This window comes from Pteronotus mesoamericanus, unplaced genomic scaffold (genome assembly GCF_021234165.1).
Source record: "Pteronotus mesoamericanus isolate MK-2021 breed Mesoamerican mustached bat unplaced genomic scaffold, CSHL_Meso_final scaffold_54, whole genome shotgun sequence".
NCBI classification, from domain to species: Eukaryota; Metazoa; Chordata; class Mammalia; order Chiroptera; family Mormoopidae; genus Pteronotus; species Pteronotus mesoamericanus.
Genome location: NW_026555321.1, coordinates 44,694,570 through 44,718,086, shown reverse-complemented (window position 1 = coordinate 44,718,086; position 23,517 = coordinate 44,694,570). Strand labels below are relative to the sequence as shown.

The 23,517-nt window shown below is 39.9% G+C and overlaps 1 protein-coding gene across 1 annotated transcript in view; it reads left to right on the top strand.

Moving 5' to 3' along the window:
• The first annotated feature begins 1,051 nt into the window (after nt 1-1,051).
• Nucleotides 1,052-23,517, top strand: part of FHIT (fragile histidine triad diadenosine triphosphatase) — a 1,408,108-nt gene continuing 1,385,642 nt past the window's right edge. The window contains exon 1 of the mRNA XM_054595571.1: nt 1,052-1,185. The gene's annotated coding sequence lies outside the window, so the exon portion shown is untranslated. The remainder of the gene's footprint in view (nt 1,186-23,517) is intronic.

Sequence of the window (23,517 nt, the reverse complement as noted above, 5' to 3'; positions counted from 1 at the left end):
GTAAAATATGGCTGGCAAATATATCTTCTTCCTTTGTACTAGGATTGGGAGGGAAAGAGGTAATCCTGAAGAAGTGAGCTCACTATAAGAAGTAACATTGCCTACTAAAAAGAGTCTGAAGGCCAGGATTCTAGTCCCTGCTTATAAGCTGTATGACTTTGTGAAAATCGCTTAGCTGCTTTGCAATTTTCAATTGCATTTATTACAGAATTAAGTTTACCTCTCATACTCCACTAGACCAGAAACATCTTAAGGTTAGGAATTGGGTCTGATTCAATGATTTCTCCAGCACTCACACATCATCTGGCACAAACTATATTAAGGGAATGATTTTGAATTTAAAAAAAGAGCATGCACAAGGGTCCCATGGCGGTGAGAGTTGGATTTAATTGATATGCACCAAAGGGAGAACAGAGAATAATTAATTCCATCATTCAAGATACATTTACTGAGTGCCTAGTACATATACTAATACACAGTTTTATATGTACATATATTATACTACACATAATATATATTTCTAGGTGCTAGAAATACTCCAGTGACCTGAGCAAAACCCCACATCTGCATAGATCTTTTATTCTAATAGGTAAAGGGGTACGGAAAGATAAAAAAAAATTACAGACAATGCTTGGTAATAACAAGTGCTACAGAGAAAAATTAAATAAAAAATGGAACTTGTGGTGCAATTTTACTTAGAAAGCAAGTGAACCCCAAGTGTAGTAGTAACCTGTTCTGAGAGAAGCATAAACAAAGGAAGGTTTGGTTTGGGAGGCAAGAAAGAAGCAAAACGCAGCATAGTTTAAAGAACGGTTACTTTTTCAATTTGTAAAAATACAAAAATTGTTAAACTTAAAACAAAAATTCCTCTCCAGGGGGATTCTCACCTCAGCTTCTCTGCTGAGACACAGTGTTTTCCGCCTCTGAACAGCTTCTGATTGGCCCGGCGTAGATGCGTACTCTGTGCCTATTGGCCCCAGTGCCTGTCCCCAGAGGAGTGGCCATCTTGGGTCCCGCTCCCACCGCGCGTCCTTGTGGGAAATGTAGTCACAGCTCTGCTCCGTTGGGTCGTGGGAGTTTTTGCCCTCTGTTCCCGGTCCCCTCAGGCAGCACACCCCCAGGCGCTGCTCCTGCCCCGCGCTCCCTCCCTCTGCCTTTCACTTCCCAGCGCCAAGATCTTGGAAGGTAGGGGCGGGGGGCAAGCACGAGTCGAACAGTGTTTCTGGGGCGCGGGTGTGGGTTGCACGCGCGTCCTGTCAATCACCCTGGCTGTCCGGTGGGACGGGGCTGGGCCAGCGCCGCTAGTTGGGAGCTGGGGGTCTGTCAGGAAGACCTTCACTCCGCACCCCACCCTCGGACCTTTTCTGAGCCAGTTACTGAGCACCGGCCCAACCTCTAACCCGCCCGCCACCGCTGCATTTTGTAAGTGGGTAAACTGAGGCACGGGGCCACGCCAGTGGTTCCAAGGATTCCTTCGGCCCTTGTGGTGTAGTTGGTACCGGCCGCTTTTGGATGGCTTGTTAGTTTTATAGGCAAGTAGCAGGACTCTCTGCCCCTACAGATCTGTGTTAAATATCCAGCTCTGGGTTCCCCAAAGGGTGGGTACGGTTGAACACGTGCTCGAGGCAGGAACCAAGCAGGGCACAGGGAAGGCAATATTTCAGAAGAGAATTTTACACTAAATATTCAAAAAACACAAAAGTCATCGAATTCATTATTGTAAGAGAACTCAGTAGTCTGTTGGGCCCCCTTACACCTACTTCCTTGCTTAATGTTTTTATATGAAAATATGCAAGATTTTTAAAGGTATATCACCCGGGGCGCTGGAGGGGAAGGAAGCCTGTTAGTGGAATTGGAGCTAGATTTAACCTTCCTCTCTAGAATCAAATTCTACCTCTGTTGTATGACCTTGGACCAGACTCTTACAGTGCTTATCTGAGGAAAAAGAACTTAACGGAGGAAAAAGCTCCTTGCTCAAGTGGCCCAAGGGTGCTACTTGGAGCCAAAATTTAAATGGGGTCTTGCTTGTGAAAGTTTGCCGCTTGCAAACTTACTGCTTTATTATTCGAGGTTCTCTCAGAAATGTCCAGTTGTTTCATAAAGTCTCGGACCTGGGTCCGGTCTGGGACTACCGAGGTCCACCCCATCTCGCACCTGTTAGGCAGGTGTACCTGAATTCTCCCAACGGCCCCGTCTTACGTCCGGCGGCCCGGCTGGCGGAGGCTTCTGGGAGTTTGAGTCTCTCCTCGTGGTTCCCAGAGGGCTGGTACTCCACCTCCCAGCATGCCATTCTGTGTGGCGAGGTGTCTCCTGGGAGATGAAGTCTCACTTTCAGCGGTTCTGCGTAGCAGCCCTTGACTCGCAAGTACAGTTTCCTGTGTCCCTGTGTTCTGGCTGCCAGCCTTGGGTCCGCCTGCTGTCAGCTGAAACTAGAGAGAGATGTTTAGTAAAGATGCCTTTTGTTGTTGTCGTCATTGATTGTATGTGCTGTTCCAAGTACTAGATAGGGATTATTGTATACACTTTTCCACGTGTAAGGGATTATGCATGCTTTCAAATATAGCTAACAATCGACAGTGTAAATTACAAAGCATGTTCATATTAATTCTTTTAATAACACTATTTTCCATTTGCAGATGAGGAAAAAAACTTGAGAAGGTGATTTATCTGAGGTCACACACCTAGTAATAAAATGAAACATTTAACTAATAAATATATAAATATAACAAATTTAACAAATAAATATATACCTATAATACTTTAGTTATATGTAAAATACATTTATATATGAATATATTTTATATAAAGTAGATAATATATATTTATAATACTTTAGATATTATAGTTTAATCCTCTCAAAAGCTATATGCAAGAGATAACCATTTTCATATGCATTTCATACCTTAGTAAACTAGGACAGTTAATCAGCATGTCCAAGTTAACTTGGCTATTGAACAGAAGTGCTGGGATTGTAACCCAGTCTACTTGACAGTCTTTGCTTAGAAGAAGACGTTACCTTACAGAGTGAGAGGAAGCCCAACCTTTCTGAGTACAGAATTTGTAATCTTTCCGTTATACCATGTTGCCTCTGTAGTTAGACACTAAACATTAGAGCAGCAAAAACTTTTGAGATCGTTTAAATCCTGGCATATAGTAAAGGTTCCACAAATGTTAGTTATATATAGCTTTTTAATACCTTTGCTTTATTTTAATTGAAAAAACATTTATTGATTTTTGAGAAAGTGAGGAAGGGAGACAGAGAAACATTGATTTGTTGTTCCTCTTATTTATGCGTTCATTGGTTGATTCTTCTACATGCCCTGATGAGGGATCAAACCCACAACCTTGGTGTATTGGGATGATGTTCTAACCAACTGAGCTACCCTGCCAAGGCCTGTAATACCTTTATTATAGAGATTAAACTGGCCCAGGTGGCAAAGCAGTTTGTCCAAGGTCACATAGTTGTTTTGTGTCACAGATAAGACTATACTGAAATGTCTTATTTCCAAGTCCAGGGTTCTTTTCATTCTACCAATTATCTAGCAGGAACACCAGATATGAAGCTGTTTTGATAATGGTTTTTTTCCCTGATTTGTTCTCCCTAGGCCAGGACCAATTGTTGTAAAGTTTCTTTTCTTATTATTGGTAAGGTTGTACTATTTCATTAATTCAACACATTTGTTTGAGCATGCTTATATGCTTGTCTCTCTTGAGCTACAGGTACCTCCTGGATGAGAAGTAGCTGGAAGGACCTTAGAAATCATTGAGTCTTAACTCATTTCATAAATGAGGGGGGTGAGGTACAAAGTGGTCCATGGTCTTCATCTCATGCACTTATGTCAAAAGCATCCTGTTTCTGCAAGGGGGCAGGATTCTGGAGGCCTCATAATACTGTATGTGACCTTTAGGCTCGTGATTTCTTTTACTTGGTATATTCATCCTTGCCTTATAGTTATGCATGTTTAATGGAGTGCTTAGGAAGTGTTTCTGTGTTCCTATGTATTTGTATATACTTTCAACTTCAGTATGCTCCATTTCTATTTTGGAAATTAATCTTATTTTGGCTCCGAATACTTTTTTGTTCTTTCAGGCACTTGAGAACAAACTATGACACTGTGTTTGCATTCACATACGTTAAAATCTAACACTCTATCATAGAGTATCTGAAATGACCACAAGTTGTTTGAATTATACAAAAGTTTTGTTTCCTATTAGAAAATACGTTAGCCCTTTCAATTACATATCCACAAAATAATAAAGCAGGTAAACCTCACCTCTTGTGTGTTAAAGATGATTTCTACATAATTACATAACAAGGTAACAGCTTTGTAAATTAGTGTCTAAACATTCTTGAGACAGCCACTGTGGGAGACATTCTTTTCATCCCCCTCTATTCACCCCCCTATGCCCACTCCATCCAGCACTCTCCAAACCAACGCTTTGATCATTCAGCTTTCCTGCACAGTGCATGACCACTAGGAGACACAAAACATATTTGCAGAATTGCATTCACAAGCACTCCTGAACTCTGTTCCCACATCTTTTTCTTGAATCTCAGTTTTCTCTTTTAATGTAGCTTTGAAATACAGGGTAGGGCAAAAGTAGGTTTATAGTTGTGAGTATGTGAAACACAGAGTTTATTCTTCTGTTATTGTTTATTAATGTATTATTTTCAATGTGAAAAACTCTAAACCTACTTTTTCCCCACCCTGTATAAGATGTAGCTGGTTACTTTCCTTTTAATGTCTACATTGCAGAGAAAAATCTCAGCTTTTGAGATCATCCTCTGAGGGGCTGTTTCTTTGGGAATGTCAATGTCTATAACTTCTCAGATGAGAAATAGATCCAAATAGCAAAACGTAGCAGAGAGGCAATAGAGAGTGGTAGTCTGCAGGCCTGTGATTTAAATCCCAGCCCTGCCTCTTAGGCTGGTTACTTAGCCCTTGGCTTTTTCTATAAAATAGGATAATAGCTATATTTACCTCAAAGTGATGATGAAGATTAAATAAGATACTGCACTTAAAGCTTTCAGCATGTTGTCAGGCACTCAATAGCTTGTATTCAATAGATGAATAGAACTTCTTCTTTTATTAAATGTAAACTTGATATTTGAAAATATATCAGATTTACTCAAGATTTAAACTTGAGTCAGATATCTATTTTATAAAAGGGTTTGCCATTTGTTTTCTTAGAATTGTAAGCTTGGCCAGCACATTTAATATATGAAGTTACCCACAACTCTTGATAACCCATCTTGTCAGCTCAGTGACATTCTCTTGTGTGGGCCGAGAGATAGTGAAGCTTTTGGCTCTGCACTGCCTGCTGAGATGTTCCTAATCTATGGTTCCATCTACGTATTAAATCTTGGGTTGAATAGCGGCCTGCTTCTGTCAGTGGGGCATTCTGTCCACTTCTAGAAAGGCTGAGTCTGTCCCAGGAGCCTCAGGGTTCAAGTGGAGCAGCTGTCCTATCCCACGGCAGTGGCCATGGGGACATGGCAGTGCTCTTTTCTAACACTGGCAACTTCAATAGCCACAAAGTTACTGGTAAGGAGGTGAGTTAGAGAAGACGGGGGATGAAGGAGACAGGGAAGGAAAAAGAGGAATGAGGACCACAGCAAGAGCAAATTGCAGATAGATGAGGGAAAGAGCTGAGGTCCTCAGTATCCTAAACATGTATTTATTCATCTCATTTATCCTACTCCTAGCTCTGTGCCAGGTACTATGCCATCATACATGGGAGATAGAGCAGTAGATGTGTCTGACTTGGAGGGGGTCATGGTGGTGAGTGGTAGTACATTCTAGCTGGGGAAGAGCTTAGAGGAAAGGAGGAAAGAAGAAGAGGAAGGAAGGGCGTGTTGGGATTTTATGAGCAGAAAGAAGGTCTCTGGGTCTGGAGTATAAAAATCAATGGACAGAGAAGGTGGGGGAGATGAGGCTGCAGAGGCAGGCTTGGGTGATAGGCAGAGTCTATCTGTATTGTAAAAGAATTTTGGACTTAATTCAAGGGCATGTGGGAAACCATTTAATAGTCTTAAGTAGAGAAATGATTTGATTTGTTTTCTAAAAAGTGTAGGTGCAGTATGGATGATGAATTTGTGAGAGGTAAAAGTTGATGTTGGAAAACCAGGGAGGCCTGTGCTTCTTTAACTTTAATACATAAAGGAACTTTCTGCTTATCTTAAAATGTGGATTCTGATTCAGTAGATCTGAAATGGGCCAGAGTTCAGTATTTCTAACAGGCAGATGCTGCTGGCCCAAGGACTAAACTTTGAGTAGCAAGTACTTAGGAAACTCCTGAGTTTTCTAGATGAGAGATGATGTGGTTAAAAGAATGGACTCTAGAGAGCAAAAGACCTGGATTCTGATCTTGTTTCTGCCACTTCCTTTGCTGTGTAACTCTGGGAAAAAGTGTCCCAAACTCTGAGTCTCAATTTCTTTATTTGTGAAATGGTGGTAATTCCTATGGTAGTGTGAAGATTTAAGTTTTCAGTGAGGTAATCCATGGAAAGTACTTAACACAGTACTTGGCACTCCATAATGCTAGCTTTAATTTTATTCTTACTTTATTAATAAAAATCACAACTTTTTTATGCACCATGCTCTGTTTCCTTGTTTATCATCTTTTAAGTACTAGGTGAAATAGATTACCTTTAATTCTACTGCTTTTTGTTTCCGTTTTGCATATAAAATCTGGGACTTCTTCAGCCTCTTGTAAAAACTTGAGTATTAAGGGCAAATGGGTATATTTCTTCCATGAAATTAAGTCTATCTAAATTTGAGGGGAAGAAATCTGGGATGCATCAAGTACCATATTATATCTGGTTAAGATGAGAATTTGAGGCACCTTGCCTCCTAATGTAAATTTATTTAGCCCAATTATAGTGCCTCCTTCTTTACATAGCTTTAACCTATTTGGACTGCCTTCCAACCAGTGGTTTTCAGCCCTCTTGCAACTTAGAATCGCCTCAGGCTGGTCCCATCCAGATAAATTAAAATCAGTGTGGGAGGCAGGCATTAGTGTTTTATTTTTTAAGTTTCTCAGGTGATTCTGAAGTGCATTTAGGAGTGAGAGTCACTGATTCTAACAACAGAACATGAAATGAATCAGGTACGATCTAACAGGTAAAACCCAGAGTTGATGAACAAAGTATCTAGAAAGTAGCATTTTGAAGGCTTTGAGAGTGAAAGAGATAATGTCTTATCACAAAGCTCTTGTGGAATTTGAACTAACTACAGGTTGTGCCCTGGGAGATATCTTTGAGGTTAATTGCCAAGGACCCCAATGACTCCACCCCCTTGTATCTCTTACCTGAGTCAAGATTCACCTCAATGTTGAGTTTCAGGCTCTGTTTCCCTTCCTGATAGTTTGTTCCAATCGTCATGGCTGGAAAAGGGTATTTACGTATTAAAATCATGTTCAGAAGAAACTGAATTGCATGCTTTCATGAGCCACGTGTGCCCATGTTATTGAAAACATTTAAACTATTGTTCGTAGAAAATACAATTTTTACTTGTAGCATTCTTACATTCTAATTCATTGCAGCTTGAAATGAGCCACTTTCAGAGAGAGAACCTATTATAAAGATCTGTTTTTTTTTTAAAAATATTTTTATTGGTACCCATACTCTCCATTTCTGGGTAGAATAATTAAGGTAATTTGATTAAATCTTTAATATGCTGGATTATCCATAATATGTGGAAATCTTTTCCTTTTAAAAGGTTTTTTTTTAACCTTACAGAAAATGTGTATATTTTGCTTGCATCTGAATATTTATATTTCAAACCCTATATTTAGGGCCCAGAAGCATTCTTGGCCTGAATTTCTATTACCCTGCACCATAATTTCACTTTTCATCATTTCCTGAGCTTCTCTACTCACTGGGAGGTCCTTTCATAATATATAGGCATACCTCGTTTTATTGCGCTTCACAGGTGTTGCTTTTTTTTACAAACTCAAGGCAAGACCATCCCCCAGCAAAAAGATTATGATTTGCTCTATTGCAATGGTTGGTTAATTACCACAGTCTGGGACCAAACCTGCAGTATGTCCAAGTTGTGCCTCTAGTAGTTTTATTTCTTTGCTGTGTTGGCTTCGTCGGGAAAAAAAGAGAAACAGTGGAAAACTGTTTTTGTTGGAGGGTTTAATACAGTTAAAAAATTACATATTTTAGGGATATTTTATATGCATGCTGAGAAACTGATTAAGAGGTTCGCAAAAGGAAGATATTGACAGTATTCTGGGACTTAAAGACTCCGAGTCTTTTTATGTGCTTATTAGAGTTTCTTGTTTTGGATTTAACTCTTTTTATTAACAATCAGATTTCCATTAAAATTCAATATATTCTTCCGTTTCTCAGACTCACAGCTATTGGAGCCAAAACCTATCAGAGATAGTGTGAAGTATCAGTACTCTCTCATGAAGTTTAATGCCTACATATTTTAGTTGGACACAGGCTGGAGGAGAGTATGGTCTGCAGTCATTTAATCACTGGAGTATGTGGTATGTGGTAAGAACAAAATTTTCATTTTTGACAAGACTTGGTGTCTTCAGTTTTGATAAAAAGAATACTTGCAGTCCCGCCTCCCCATTAAGTACAGGACAGTACCTGCTTTGTTGTGCCAGGGGATGTTTAAGCTATGCCCCGAAGCAGGAGTTTGTGTATGTGCTTGGAGCCCTAAGAACAGGCAGAGGAAGGGGCTGAACCTGCCAGAGTAAGGTTGTTTCAACCCTGGAGCTCTGGTGATTCCTGTTCAACCTGTCCTGGGCACAGGCCTGATGAAGGAAGAGGTGGTGATCCAAAGGAGAGCAGGGAAAAGCAGGAGAGAGAGAAACAGATGCAGAGTGTACGGAATGGGTATAACAACAAAACGGTGGTTGAGTGAAGAGAAGGGAAAGTGTTTTGTCTTTACAAATATATATGGGAATGGTGCCCTTTGTGGCATACAGCATGCATGGCTGTGCACGCAGGGAGACCCTAGTTAATGGGAGGCCCTGATACCTTCGGAAGAGGGGAAGAAATCCTGCAGTACAGAAACAGTAGGTGCACTGCAGTTTGAAATCCTAGTTTCTAGGTTCTGCTGGCTGAGGGGGCAAAAGCAAGGCCAGGAAGCTTCAGTAGCCTGTGGCCACAGATGAATCAGCAGCTGAGGCCCTCTCTGTCTTGGCTCCTTTGAGCAGGGCAGAAAGCTTCCCTTAAGCTATGGCTGCCTTTAGCCTCTTGAACTTCCAAGAGGAAATAGGCCAAGGAAACCTTGGCCTACAGGAATTAGCTGTGTTTGGCTTCCTAGTGCAGATGGAACAGCTGGGTCCAACTCCCATGGGCTGAGGACTGGCCGCAACTATGGGTGAGGGTCCAGGCAAGGCCAGAAACTTCTACATTTCTAACAAACTCCCGGGTGAGGCAAATGCTGCTAGTCCACTGACCATGCTTGGATTAGTGAGGTTCTAGATCTTTATGGCTTCTACTATGTTATCATTCTGTTTTCATGTAACGAGTAGTGTTGTTTAGAGTTCACATATACATGTGTCACTCTGCATGTGGCTGTACCCATTATCAGGTGTGTGAACATAGACAATTTTTTGGCTGTGTCTATTTCCTCATCTTTAGAATGGTGTTCATAATGGTAACTACCTATGGATGTTGTGAGGGATGAATGAGATTGCCTCCATAAAGCCCTCGGAATGTGTTAGCTACTTAATGGCTATGAATACTAATCACTGGATGTGATGGGATTGCACAAGCAGCTTTCCTTACTTGGGGTTGGCCAGGTTCTTGTGAGACTCTGTGTGTAGGGGCATCCCACATTAATGGCAGGCAAGTGGGTCTAGGATGTGGAAGCAGGTAATACTTTACAGTTAGGGAAGGTAGGCAGGTGAAGTGTGGGATGACAGCCTGGCTACAGCCTCTGACCTGTCTGGTACCCCAGTTTTAGTTTCTAAGCCCCAGGGTTGTTCCTGCCAGTTCCTCTTGGGTATGAGTCATTTCTTGTTCACCATTAATTTATGAATGCAGTTACTAAGGCCTGTTATACATCAGGCATGGTATTAGGTTTGATTGTACATTGGTGAACAAGGCAGGTACTGTCCTTGCCCTCTGGAGTCCAGTGGAAGAAATGGACAATATGCAAGTGAAAAAATGTAATTATAAATTACCAAGTAATTATAAAATACTGGCAAGAAAGAGTATAAGGTAATGTGATTGTGAAGGAGGTAACTTATTGTGATAGGGTAGCTGAAGAGGAGGAGCTGATATTTGAACTGGGACCTAAGTAAAGGATGAGAAAGTGGCAGCCATGTGAAGAGCTGGTAAGGTGGCATTCCAGGCAGAAGGGACAGCCTGATCTGTGGCCTTAGAGGAGAAAGAGCTTGACTTGCTCAAAGGGATGAAAGAAGGCCTCTGTGGCTTGATCATGGAGACCTAAGTGGGCACTGGCACCAAGTGAGGCTGGCCTGGCCGTGCATGGCCTGAAGGTCAAAGTGTGGAGTTCAGATTGTATTCTTTGGGGATTGGCCCTGGTCCTGAATCTCATACTGTGGCTGCAGCTTTACTCTTTGCTGTCCAGGCCTCCCTTCTGCTGACCTGCTCCTCTGAGCACCTGCTTCTAGACTGTTTTTTCCCTCCCTTTTGACAGACATCAGTTATGGTCTTAGTTAATGCCCCCCTAATGCCTGCCATCTCTGCAGGCTTCTCTTTCACTTGTTAATGTGCTCTCTGGACACTAGGTGCCATTGTGTAACCTGGTTCCTTCCCATTTCCTTCACCTATGTTCTGCCCAGAGTGTCTGCTGTATCCACTTCTGCCCCTGATGTGATATCAGGACCATGTCCTTCCTGATCTGATGCCTCTGCCATGTAGCAGTGAAAAATCAAGAACAAAGCTGTTGCTGAAGGGCTGCGGAGGAACTGAATAAAAGGGACCGAGGGAGGAGGAAGAGCATTTTGGGATCTAGTGATTGGTGGAAGAAGGAAAAACATACAGTTTTTATATGTAGGAATCATAGGTTCAAAGGATTTTTTAAAAGATTTCATTAATTTACTCTTTAGAAAGAGGGGAAGGGAGAGAGAAAGAGAGGGAGAAAAACATTGATGTGAGAGAGAAGCTTGGATCCATTTCCTTTTGTATGTGCCCCAGCTGGGGACTGAACCTGAAATCCAGGCATGTGCCCTGACCTGAGATTGAACTGATGAACTTTTGCTTTGTGGGACGATGCTCCAGTCAACTGAGCCACACCTGATGGGGCTCGAAGGATTTTTTTTTTGAAGAGCTTGAAGGAAGCTTGTTGGAAAGCTAAAGATGGGAAATGACTGGCTTTGGGTCATTGTCAGTCAGTGTCAGAATGATGACCTTTATTTTTCTCTCCTCTCTTTTTTTCTATTACTTATTGATTATTTTTCTTTTATTTATTGATTTTAGAGAAGCGGGTGTTGGGGGGCAGAGAGAGAGAAAGAGAAACATTGATTTGTTGTTCCACTTATTTGTGTATTCATCAGATGATTCTTGCATGTGCCCTGGCAGGGGATCAAACTGGCAAACTTGGTGTATCTGGACGATGCTCTAACCAACTGAGCTACCTGGCCAGGGCAGTTTGAATGGTTCTTACATCAACAGGGACCTCATCTGGGAAGATTCAAAGGTTGGGGTGACTCAATGGCTGAGTGCCGCAGTCATCTGTAAGGATTCCTAACTTACATGTCTGACCATTGATATTGGTCACCAGCTGGGATCTCAGCTGAGGTAGTTAGCCAGAACCCCTACAAGTGGCCTTTCCATGTGGCTGCTTGGGATTCCTAATAGTATCAGGGCTGGGTTCTAAGAAAGAATGGCCCAAAGAGCCTGATGGAAGCTTTTTACCAATTGAGCTATCTGGCCAGGGCCATGACGTTCTTTCTTAGTCCTCTGTAGCTTATGTCCTATCTTTTGCTTTCTTGACATACACTTTCTTATAGCTTCTATTTAACCTCTAAGTTTTGATCAATGAGTCTTTCCCTTTGCATTGTAAGCTCTATGAAGTCAGGATCAGTGGCTATTTTGCTGATGTTGTCTTCCCAGCACCTGGTCCCTGTGTAGGGTGAGTGGTCTAGGAGCCTAACTTAGAATTCAGTGTTGCACTTTGCACTCTGCCATGAACCCATAGACTTCTGGGCTGTCCTCCATGACTTCTTTGGTTAACTGAGTCTTGGTCGCATGGGGGACTATAGGTAAGTGAAATCTGCTGAAGTCTGAGACCTCAGCCCCTCCTACCATTCCTTGAACTGTACTGCCTCCCATTTCATCCCCTTATTGGAGACAATGACTTGCTTATTGCATTAATGTTGTTTGTTTTACCTCTCTAGAAACTTTGTTCCCCAGGGGCAAGGATCTTGTTGGTTCTGTTTCTTGTTATATCCCTGTGCATAGAACTGAGTGAATTATGTCCTATCATTACCATCAAGATCTAAAAGTCTGGGTTCTCAAGGCTTCTGCCCCATGCAGATGGGTTATTTATGCTGCACAGATAATTAGAATTTTCAAGTGCTGGGGAGTCAAGAATGGGCTCATAAGGAAAGGAATATAAAGAAGAGCCTCCTATCTGGCTCCGAGGGAAGACTGCTGGCTTTGCTTCTCATTAGCTGTGCAATCTTGAGTGAAGTATTCAACTTCTCTGCATCTCACTTTTCTGTAAAATGAAAACACTAAGACTACTAATTAAGGGTATCCAACCTTTTGGCGACTGTGGGCCATACTGGAAGAAGAAGAGTTGTCTTGGACCACACATTAAATACATGGTGACATGTAATCACAATAAAATCACATAATGTTTTAAATAAATTTACGATTTTGTATTGGGCTGCATTCATAGCCATCCTGGCCTACATGCAGCCCACGGACCACAGATTGGACACCCCTGATAGCTCTTAGAGTTGTTGTGAGGATCAGGTGAGATTACTGATGTAAAGCATGCCTTCACAGTGCCTGATGAGAGGTCAGCACTCAGTATGTATTACCTGGGATTGCTCTCATTAAACCTGGAATGTTGCTCTGTCTACTATTACTGGCTAGTAGTTAAATATGTGTGTCAGTTTTCACTTTTAAAATCAGGGATAGGTCTTCCCTATAGTCCTGTGTTATTTGGTGGACTGTTATATTCCTTTTGGCCATCAAATAAATATACAGGCCTTCAGTTATGGCCATATAAAGTTTACTGAAAATGTTAATGAACAACAACCCAGGATTCAGCACAAAAAATTAATGCAGGTTGGTGTTAAATACAGAGGAATATGAATTAGAAAACAAACACATCTACCATACTGTAATATTTAAATGCCTTCTCATAAACACTTAAGAGTCCCATTAGTCCAACATGAGAAAAATGATAAATATTAATATTTGTCATCAAAGAAAGGCTTAGAAATCAAAGTAAACAACTGTTGTAGTTCAAAGATTATATAATGAATGAATTGAAATTTCATAGCACCAAAACTCTATTTTAAAAAATTTCTCTGTGAGACGGTTTAATTATTTTTATCCAACGCACAAACTAGGAAAGATGTGCACTTAGAAAGGATTCAGGGGACTTGCTGATTCAGACCTTGTTCTCAAAGACCTTGGCTGTGTTGTGTTTTGTGTCTACAAAGGAGACTCATGTGTGCCTGAGCCAGCCTCCTTCTCCATTGATTTCCAGTTCTATTTCAGGAGAATCACAATGGAAATTGGCTCTAGGTAGATCATGAAAGGGCACCGGGTACTCCTTGTCTTCACTGTGGATTCTTTCCCCAAGCTTCTCTATTATTCCAGGTTCTGAATGTTCCAGGCAGAGTGTATAGTGGTCAGTCCCCAGGGTCAGGAGGGGATGGAGGGAGAGCTGTCAGGCTTTTTCTTCCCGCTTTTACTGTTCCTGAGATGGCAGACTCAGTGTGAGAGGCCCTCGTCATGTCACCACAAGGACACAGTCCTGGGAGTTGGGGGACGTGGATTTTAGTCCTGGCTCTCTCATTGTTTCATGCAGGTCTTCACCTCTCTCTGGACCTCCCTTTCCACATCTGTAAAGTGAGGGGCTCGGATCTGATAATCCTAAAATTCTGTGCCGCCCTAATATCTTCTATGTCAGAAAGAGAGAGAGCTTTAGGGATCTGATAAGCTCTTTTCCTGACCCTCTGCAGAAGGGCAATCGCCTGGTGTAGCAGACTTTTGGGCCAGATTGACCTATACCTTGCCTAAGCTAATTGACAGAAGTTCTCATTCATTAAATGGGAATAGTGCAAGGTTGTTGTAAACACAAGAGACGATATTTGGAAAGCATCCAGTGCTGTGTTTGGCATATCACAGGGATATACTGATGATGCTGTGTTGTTATTATTTTATTATTGTTATTTTTAAAAATTTTATTTATTTATTTTTAGAGAATGGAAGGGACAGAAAGGAAGGGAGAGAAACATCAATGTGTAGTTGCCTCTTGAGCACCCACTACTGGGGACCTGGCCTGCAAGCCAGTCATGTGCCCTAGGCTGGGAATTGAACTGGCGACGCTTTGGTTAGCAGGTCGGAACTCAATCCACTGAGCCACGCCAGCAAGGGCTTATTGTTATTTTTAAACATTATGTTTATGTCTTATCTCGGCATTTGTCTGTGTCTTTGTACCTCGGTTTCCTCATCTAAAAATGGGGGTAATAAAAGAACCTACCTTATTAGTTAATTGTGCAAATTAAATGAGATAATACATAGACACTTCTGGGTACACTGTAAGTACCAAATACAAGTTAGCGATGATTTCAGTTTTTATTACTAATCACAATACCTTGAGTAAATATTGCTTTTTGTAAAGAACTAGATAGGATAAGGCAAATGGGGTAATTACCTTCTCTAACACACATGCCAAAGCATATTTCCAGTGGTCCAAAAGATCCAACATTTTCCCCAAGCAGCACATTAATCATAGGGAACATTAAATACATGATGTCAAATTAGGACTTTAAAGTCAATTATCTTTCTCGAACATGGGTTCTTAATCCATGATACTGAAACCTATTTAGAATTTAATGTTCCATATATACAAAGGAAATGAAAACACTAACTCAAAAAGGTATCTGCACCCCCATGTTAATAGCAGTTTTAGTTATTTTCAATGGCTGAGACATGGAAACAACCCATGTATCACATCAGTGGATGAAGAAGATGTTGTGTGTGTGTGTGTGTGTGTGTGTGTGATTCAGCCATAGATAAACAAGGTCATCCTACCATTTGCGACAACATGGATGGACCTTGAAGGCATTATGCTAAGTCAAATAAATCAGAGAAAGACAACATACCATATGATTTCACTTTTATGTGGAATCTAAAAAAACATAATCTCTCCTGACAAACCCACACCAGACTGCTAGAAAAAGATCAGATTTATAATTAGCAGAAGTTGGTAGATAGGGAGGAGGAATTGGATGAAGGTGCTCAAAGGGTCTAAACTTCCATTTAAAAGATTTATGTGTTTTAAGGATGTAATGTACAATATGATGACTATAATTAACACTGCTGTCTGATACATAAGAAAGTTTTTAAGAGAGTAGATCCTAAGAGCTCTCATTGTAAGAAGTTTTTCTTTTTATTGTATCTATATGAGATGATGGCTATTAACTAAACCTGTTGTGGTAATCATTTCAAAATATATATAAATCAAACCATCATGCTATACACCTTAAACTTATACAATTATGTATGTCAATTATTTTTCAATAGAACTGGAAAAAATGTGACATATCTACATTTGGAAAATGGAGTAAATAGGAGACAACTAAAATTTAAGTTGAATGCAGTTAACTCTGGGGATGATACCTGGGAAATAGAAGAAAGGCAAGGGATTTGTTTTGTTTTTATTTTTTCTAAATGTTATTAGTGTCATTTGATTTTAATTATTATATATTTTACTCCATAATAAATAAAAAAATATTTTGTTGGAAGTGAAAAAAATAAAAACAAAAAATAATCTAATGTTCCAGGTCCATTCTAGCTCCATATGTGAGTTCAAAGCAAGTTAGAAAAGACTTCACTTTTTATCAGGTGCTAGGCATTCAACTAAGACCTTGGTGTGAATTCTCTCATTTCATCCTTATAGCACCTCTGTGAGACAGACACTCTTATTGTGCCTATTTACTGATGAGAAAACTGAAATTCAGAGACAGTAAACAGTACTTAATAGGACACTCAAGTACTTGGGCTGGGACACACACCCAGGTTACCTGGTTCGGGAGCTTGAGCTCCAGGAGCAAATGTCCTTAAGTGGTGGAACGTCAAACCTGCTCGATGGCTACTATTTCTGTATAATGAAGTCCAATGGATCAAGACAAGGATGTAAATGGTCTTGCTTTTTATCAATGACACAGCAAATTAACATTTATTTATGTTATTTCCAAGGTCATTCCTTTTCATGTAAGGATATAAATTTCAATGTAGAATAAACTTATTTAAGGAAATATCAATATTTTTTCTCATATGAGCACATAAAACGGTATTCATGGAATTAAAAAAATCGTATCACATTTAAATAATACAAATTCACCTGGAAACATAACATTTCTTTATCTGTTTATATAGCTTAGCTTGCAGCTGTTGGCATCAGTTTATTTTTAAAACAAAATTGGTTTCTTGTTAACTTCATTAGGTCTTCAGTCAGATATTAGACAAAGTTGATGTCAATGAAGCGAACATCTTGGTCAGAGGTCACAGATTATTCTATGAGAAGGTACTATTTAAAAATTTTTTTCATATCAAAACTGCATAAGAAAATAAATTCTTTTTAGAAGATTTTTTAAAAAAAGACAGAAGTGCTTAAAAATAAAATAACATTGCCATTCTACACCCTCATAATAGATAGTGCTATTAATATTGCAGTGTATACTCTTTCCATTTCTTTAATTGCACATGTGTTTTTGTTAGTTTTCTAGTTCTCTAAATTGGTATCGGTCTTTACATATAGTTTTGTTACCTCTTTTTCACTCATGAACGTATTGTTTGCCTTTTCCTATTTCATTAGTGACTGCAAAGTATTTTTTAACCTATCCCAATTATTTAACATTAGGCTCCTCACCTCTATTTCTGGTATATATAAATGAAGAATATTTGCATATATGCATGATTGTATCTATGATTCTTCTCTCGCGATACATTCTCAGAAGTGGGAATGCTAGGCCATATTGTAAACTATAGGAGAAGCTCCCTCATTTTTTTCACTACGGGCAGTGCTCCCCTGTGTACCTAGAATCCCTGCTAGGGACCCACTTCTCCTGGGCTTTGTTTCCTAGGAAGTTCACAGCAGAGTATGGACTCAGAAGTTGATGGGGCAAAATAAACATCAATCTTTAGGCGCTACTTGATTAAAATAAACATGTTGGACTGCAGGTACCAGTTTTAATATGTCCTGTGTTAGTATGTTACCTCGTCAGCCAGAATGCTTTCAATTGCAAGTAACAGAAAACTTGATTTACAGAGGTTTAAAAAATAGAGGATTACTTCATTCATATGGCAAGAAATCTAGATATGTGGGGGTGGCTGTGGCTTCATTCAGCAGCTCAGAGATGTCAAAGAGAGTGTATCAACAATGTTCTTGGCCTTTTCTCAATGGTCATGGGATGGCTGTGGCTGAAGCAGGCATCATGCTTGTGTTCAGATAGTCAGCAAGGGGCGAGAGAACAGATAAATATGAAGGAGACACATTTTTTGATCCTTGAAGTTGTTAGCCTGATTTTAAAAAGTGGTGCTGCTTCTTTCTCTTATAGCAGAAGTAATTTATAATCACTATAGAAAATATATTTAACCCACTATCTCAGGATCAGGAGGTAATCACTGCTCTCATTTTGGTATTTATCCTTTTAGTTTAGTTATAAATACACAAAAAAGTGGGATAATTCATTTATATACTGCCTTGTAACTGGCCTTTTTAATTCAGCATCCATCTCTGTGCCTACCACCTGGTTGATGCCTTAAAATATTACTGAAAAATTAACCAATGGTTTAAAAAATACACTGTGGCTTCAGTTAAGATGTAGGCATAGGTAAACACTGCTTGCCTTCTTGCACAACCACAGCAAAATTACAACTAGACTATAAAACAAATATCACCCAGAATCATCATAAAATCAAGCTGTTTGGAAGTTTGACAACCAAGAATTAAAGAAGCCACATTCATCCAGAGGGGAGGGAGGGTTGGAAATGTGGAGAGGTGTGGAGATGTGGGGATGCAAAATGGGCAGTCCCAAACCTATGTGTGGTGGGTAAAAATCAGGAGGGATACCTCAGGGAGTAATGGATCCCAGTCCCACACCAGACCACCCAGCCCAGGATATCAGTGCCAGGAAGATAATTCTCCATAACTTCTAAAAACCAGTGGGGGTTGGGGCAGTAGAAGAAACTGGGATTCCCAGGAGTCTCCTTTTAAAGGGACTGCAGCAGGCTTGGGACTTATGCAGACCCACTCCCTCTGGGCTTGAGCAGCAGGGCAACAGCTGGAAGGGCACCAATGGCATATGGGGAGAAATTGAAGTATTTGGCTTGGGATGAGTGTGGGGACAGTTTCTTCCTGGAAAAAACTCCTGGCAGTGGTGTTGACCCCTCTCTGAGCCCTTCCCCACACAGAGTCACAGAGGAGGGACATGGGTTGCCCCGCCCTGGCAACTTCCTGAGGCTCCACCCCATCCAACTTATTGAGGCTCTTCTATAATAGGCCATGCTACTAAGGCAGAGAGTCAAATAGCTCTACCTAAAACAGCAACAAACACAGGGAGGCTGCCAAACGGAGGACACAAAGAAATATGGCCCAAGTTAAAGAACAGAACTCCAGAAAAAGAACTAAACAAAATGGAGATAAGCAATCTATCAGATGCAGAGTTCAAAACACTGGTTATCAGGATGCTAAAGGAATTCATTGGGTACTTTGACAGCATAAAAAAGACCCAGGCAGAAATGAAGGTTGCACTAAATGAAATAAAAATTTACAGGGAACCAACAGTGGAATAGATAAAGACAAGAATCAAATCAATGAACAGAAAGAAGAGAAAAACATTTAATCAGAAGAGCAAGAAGAGAAAAGAATCCAAAGACAAAAAATGATGAGGATAGGCCAAGAAGCCTCTGGGACATCTTCAAGTGTACCAAAATTCAAATTATAGCAGTGCCAGAGGGAGAAGAGAAAGAGCAAAAAATTGAAAACTTATTTGAAAAAATAATGAAAGAAAACTTCCCTAATTTGTTGAAGGAAATAGACATACCAGTCTACAAAGCACAGAGAGGCCCAAACAAGTTGGACCCAAAGAGGACCACACCAAGACACATCGTAATTAAAATTCCAAAGGTTAAATATAAAGAGAGAATCTTAAAAGCAACAAGAGAAAACAGAGAGTTACCTACAGAGGAGTTCCCACAAGACTATCAGCTGATTTCCCAAAAGAAACTTTGCAGGCTAGAAGGGACTGGGAAGAAGTATTCAAAGTGATGAAAAGCACTTACTTAAGAAAAAGAAGATGATCAACAGACAGTAGATTTCTAGAAGTATTGAACAGACTGCCTTAGATCAGACAGGGTCAACATCTGACATCATCAGAGGCAGATCCAGAAAAGAAAAACAGCGGTCTCCTACCATAGAAGTTCACATCACAAAGCCAGGGAATCAAGACAGATCAGTTTAAGAACCAGAAGCAAAAAAGTAGAGTCTCACAAATGATGGGAAGACAAAGAAACACCCCCTAGTCAAAGGGAAAGAAGGAATCCCCAGAAAGAGAACTAAAAGAAATGGAGGCAAGTAAAGTATCAGATATTGAGTTCAAAACAACGGTTCTAAGGAAGCTCAATGAGCTCAGTGAACTCAGAACTACAAAAAACTACGGGGAAACTATGAGGAACTTACTGCAAACTATATCAGCATGAAAAAGGACACAGGAACTATCAATAAGAGGCAAGTGGAAATGAAGAATACAATTTCTGAATTGAAGAACACAGTGGAAGGAACAAAAGCAGGATGAAGCAGAGGATTGAATCAGTGAGCTGGAGGATAAGGTGGAAAAAAGCTCCCAGAAAGAGCAAGAAAATAAAAAAGTCTCAAAAAGATGAAGGGGTGTTTAGGGAAATACAGGACAACCTGAAACATAATAATATCCATATAATAGGGATACCAGGAGGAAAGAGGGAGAGCAAAGGATAGAGAACCTGTTTGAAAGAGTAATGATGGAAAACTTCCCTAATTTGAGGAGAGAAAAAGTCATGCAAGTCCAGGAAGCACAGAGGGTCCCATTCAAGAGGAACCCAACGAGGCCCACTCCAAGACACATCATCATTAAATGGCAAGCTTGTCATTCCCTTCTTTATTATGCTAAGTGAAAAAAGCCAGTCGGTGAAAGACAAATACTATATGATCTCACCTGTAAGTGGAATCTATTCAACAAAAAAAAACTAACGAACAAAATAAACTACAGGCATGGAAACATGGAGCAGACTGAAAGTGACCAGAGGGGATGGGGAAGGAGGACAATGGTAGAGAGAAGGGGAAGGGACTAGACGAAGAACATGCATGAATGTCCCATGGGCATGGACAATGGAGTGGGAATTGACTGTGGGAGTGGGGGTCAGGATAGATTGGGTGGAGGAGGGCAAAGGGGTAAAAATTGAGACAACTGTAATAGAATAAACATGATTTAAAAATAAAAAATTTAAAAAAAAGACCAAAACTATGAATATTAAAATGGCAATAAGTTCACAAATATCAACAGTTGAATCTAAAAAACAAAGCAAACAAGCAGAACAGAAACAGAAACAGATTCATAGATATGGAAGTAATTTAGAGGATTATCAGTTGGGAGGGGGAAGGGGAAGAATGAAGGAAAAGGTGCAGGGATTAAGGATTACAAATTGGTAGGTACAAAATAGACAGGGGATGTTAAGAACAGTATAGGAAATGGAGTAGCCAAAGAGCTTACATGTATGACTCAAGGAATGGAACTAAGGGATGGATTGCTGGAGGGAATGGGGGTACTGAGTGAAAGGTGGCAAAGGGGGGAAAATTGGGACCACTGTAATAGTATAATGAATAAAATCTATTTAAAAATATAAAAACACTATGAATATTTTTCTATATGATTATTTGTATTATTTTTAACAATTGCATGTCACTCAGTTGTTTGCATGTTACATTATTTCTTTGGTTAAAATAATTATACATGTAGAATTTTTCAAAATTTTAACTGATGAATAATTCTGCAGTGGATGTCGGTGTGTGTGTGTGTGTGTGTGTGTGTGTGTGTGTGTATGTATGTATAAAAATCTCTCGTTATTTCCTTAGATAAATTTCTTTCAGAAGTCCATTCACTCAGTCCAAGGAAGTGTCAGTTTTAAGGTCCTTGATGTACTAATATCACCAAATTGCCCTCCTCAGATGTACCATTTTAAACTGTGTTGTTTTAGTTTTTATATTTTTAATAGACTTAAATTAATTTGTTGAGTAGGCAATATAGTCATCTGGTTAAAAAAATGAAAACAATGCAAAAAGGTATGAAGTGAAGTTTTGTTTCTGCTCCTGTCCCCATACTCCCATCTCTGCCCCTGTGTCCCTTAGGGTAGTCACTTTTGTTATTTTCTTTTCCATCTTTTCAGTGTTTTTAATGCACACAGGAAAATATGTATATAAATTTTCTTTCCTTTCTTGCAGTATATAATAGACACTGTTCTGTACCTTACTTTATTTGGTTTGAATACTGTATAATGTTCTACTATGTGAATATTCCATAGTTTATCTCTTCTCCTGTCTAGCCTTATTTGTAACCTCTGTTTTTTCAGCCAAACAAGGCCCAAGTGAACCATGGGACCTGGACCTGCAGCTCTGCCAAAGTAGGAATAGGTAGCTGTATCTTAATTTCCTAGACTTACTGCCTGGCCTGGTACACATTTTGACTTTGCCTCCCAGGGTGTAGTTGGCAGTGTTTGAACTATTCTGAATCCAAGAGAATTACAAAGGTAGGCTTACTTCTTTTAAAGCCCCCTAGCTGTCCTTCTCCCCTACCTTTGACAGGGAGATATTTTCATGTTCTAGTTTGGGAAAAGAGCACCCTGTCCATTTTCCCCCAAGGGATGGTGACTCATACAGAAATTACCTCCTGTGTACTTTTTAATGAATTTAATGTCATGAGTTCCAGGCCCACTGTATGCTCCCAAAAGACAAGGGAAGAATCCTTCCTTGCCTCTTCCAGCCTCTGGTGGCTGCAGGCGTTCTGGTTCCTTCACTTGACCTTTAGTGCATCTTTTCCTTTTCAATCTGTCTCAAATCTCCCTCTGCCTTTCTTTTATAGGACACTAGTCATTGTAGTTAGGATCTACCCTGATAATCCAGGATGACCTCACCTTAGATTCTGAACTTAATTCCATCTGCAAAGTCCCTTTTTCTGAGTAAGGTCACATTTGCAGGCTCCAGGGATTTGACATAGATATGGGGGCAACTTTTGGGGGCAACTATTCAAACCACTAGAAGTTTTTAATGCTTTGATTCCAGAAATTGTGCTCCATCCTGCTATGTCATATCCTGTGAAGTACCACAGATAAAGACCATTTTCTCTTCCATGTGATCGTAAAAGACGGGCTTTCTTGGTCAGTGTTGTATCTTCATTGCCTTGCACAGAAAAAGTGCTCAATAAAATGGAATGGCTTTATCAATGATTGTGTATGTGAAGGCAGTTTTTTTGTGTCTCTCATTACTTTTCTCCAGTCTAGATCTCCCTGGGTACTTCAATTCAATTGTTCATTGTATGAAGTTCAGATCATCCCTCTACCTGTTTATGGTTGCCCTCTTGTAGATATTTTCTAATTTGCCCAACTTTCCTCTTAAAATATGCCTTCCAGATTGAACTCTAAATAAGATCTAAGTAACAAGAGAGAATGGGATTGTTATTTCTCATAATTTGTGTGCTGTATTTTTTTAAAGTAGCCCTAGGTTGTGTTCATTTTAGAACAACTGCTAAAGTCATTGCTGGTCATTAATGGCTAAAAACATTAAAGAAAAGTTTGGCCCTGGCCAGGTAGCTCAGATGGTTAGAGTATTGTCCCAATACATCAAGTTTACAGGTTTGATTCCCTGGTTCAGGCACATACAATAAGCAACTAATGAATGCATAAATAAGTGGAACAACAAATTGATGTTTGTCTCTCTCTTCCTCCCTCTCCCTTTCTCCCTCCCTCCCTTCCTCCCTCTCTCTAAAATTAATAAATAAAAATTAAAAAAATTCCCATACTAGTAGCCTGACTCAGTCATTGAATTTTTAGAGCCAAATTCAGCTTTCAGTTATGCTAACGCAAATTTTTAATGGTTATGGCAATGGATTTTGAGTTTGTAAAGAAAATAGTCCAAATATTATGTACACTGAGGTTTAAAAGAAAGCATGAGCATGTTCATGAATAAATCCAGTTTCCTCTCTCCATTCCAGTTTTTTGAACCCATGGAAAAATGTGTGCAATAAGAGATGTATGATGATCCAAAACAATTTTCTACAAGAACAAATCAGGATTTTTATAAC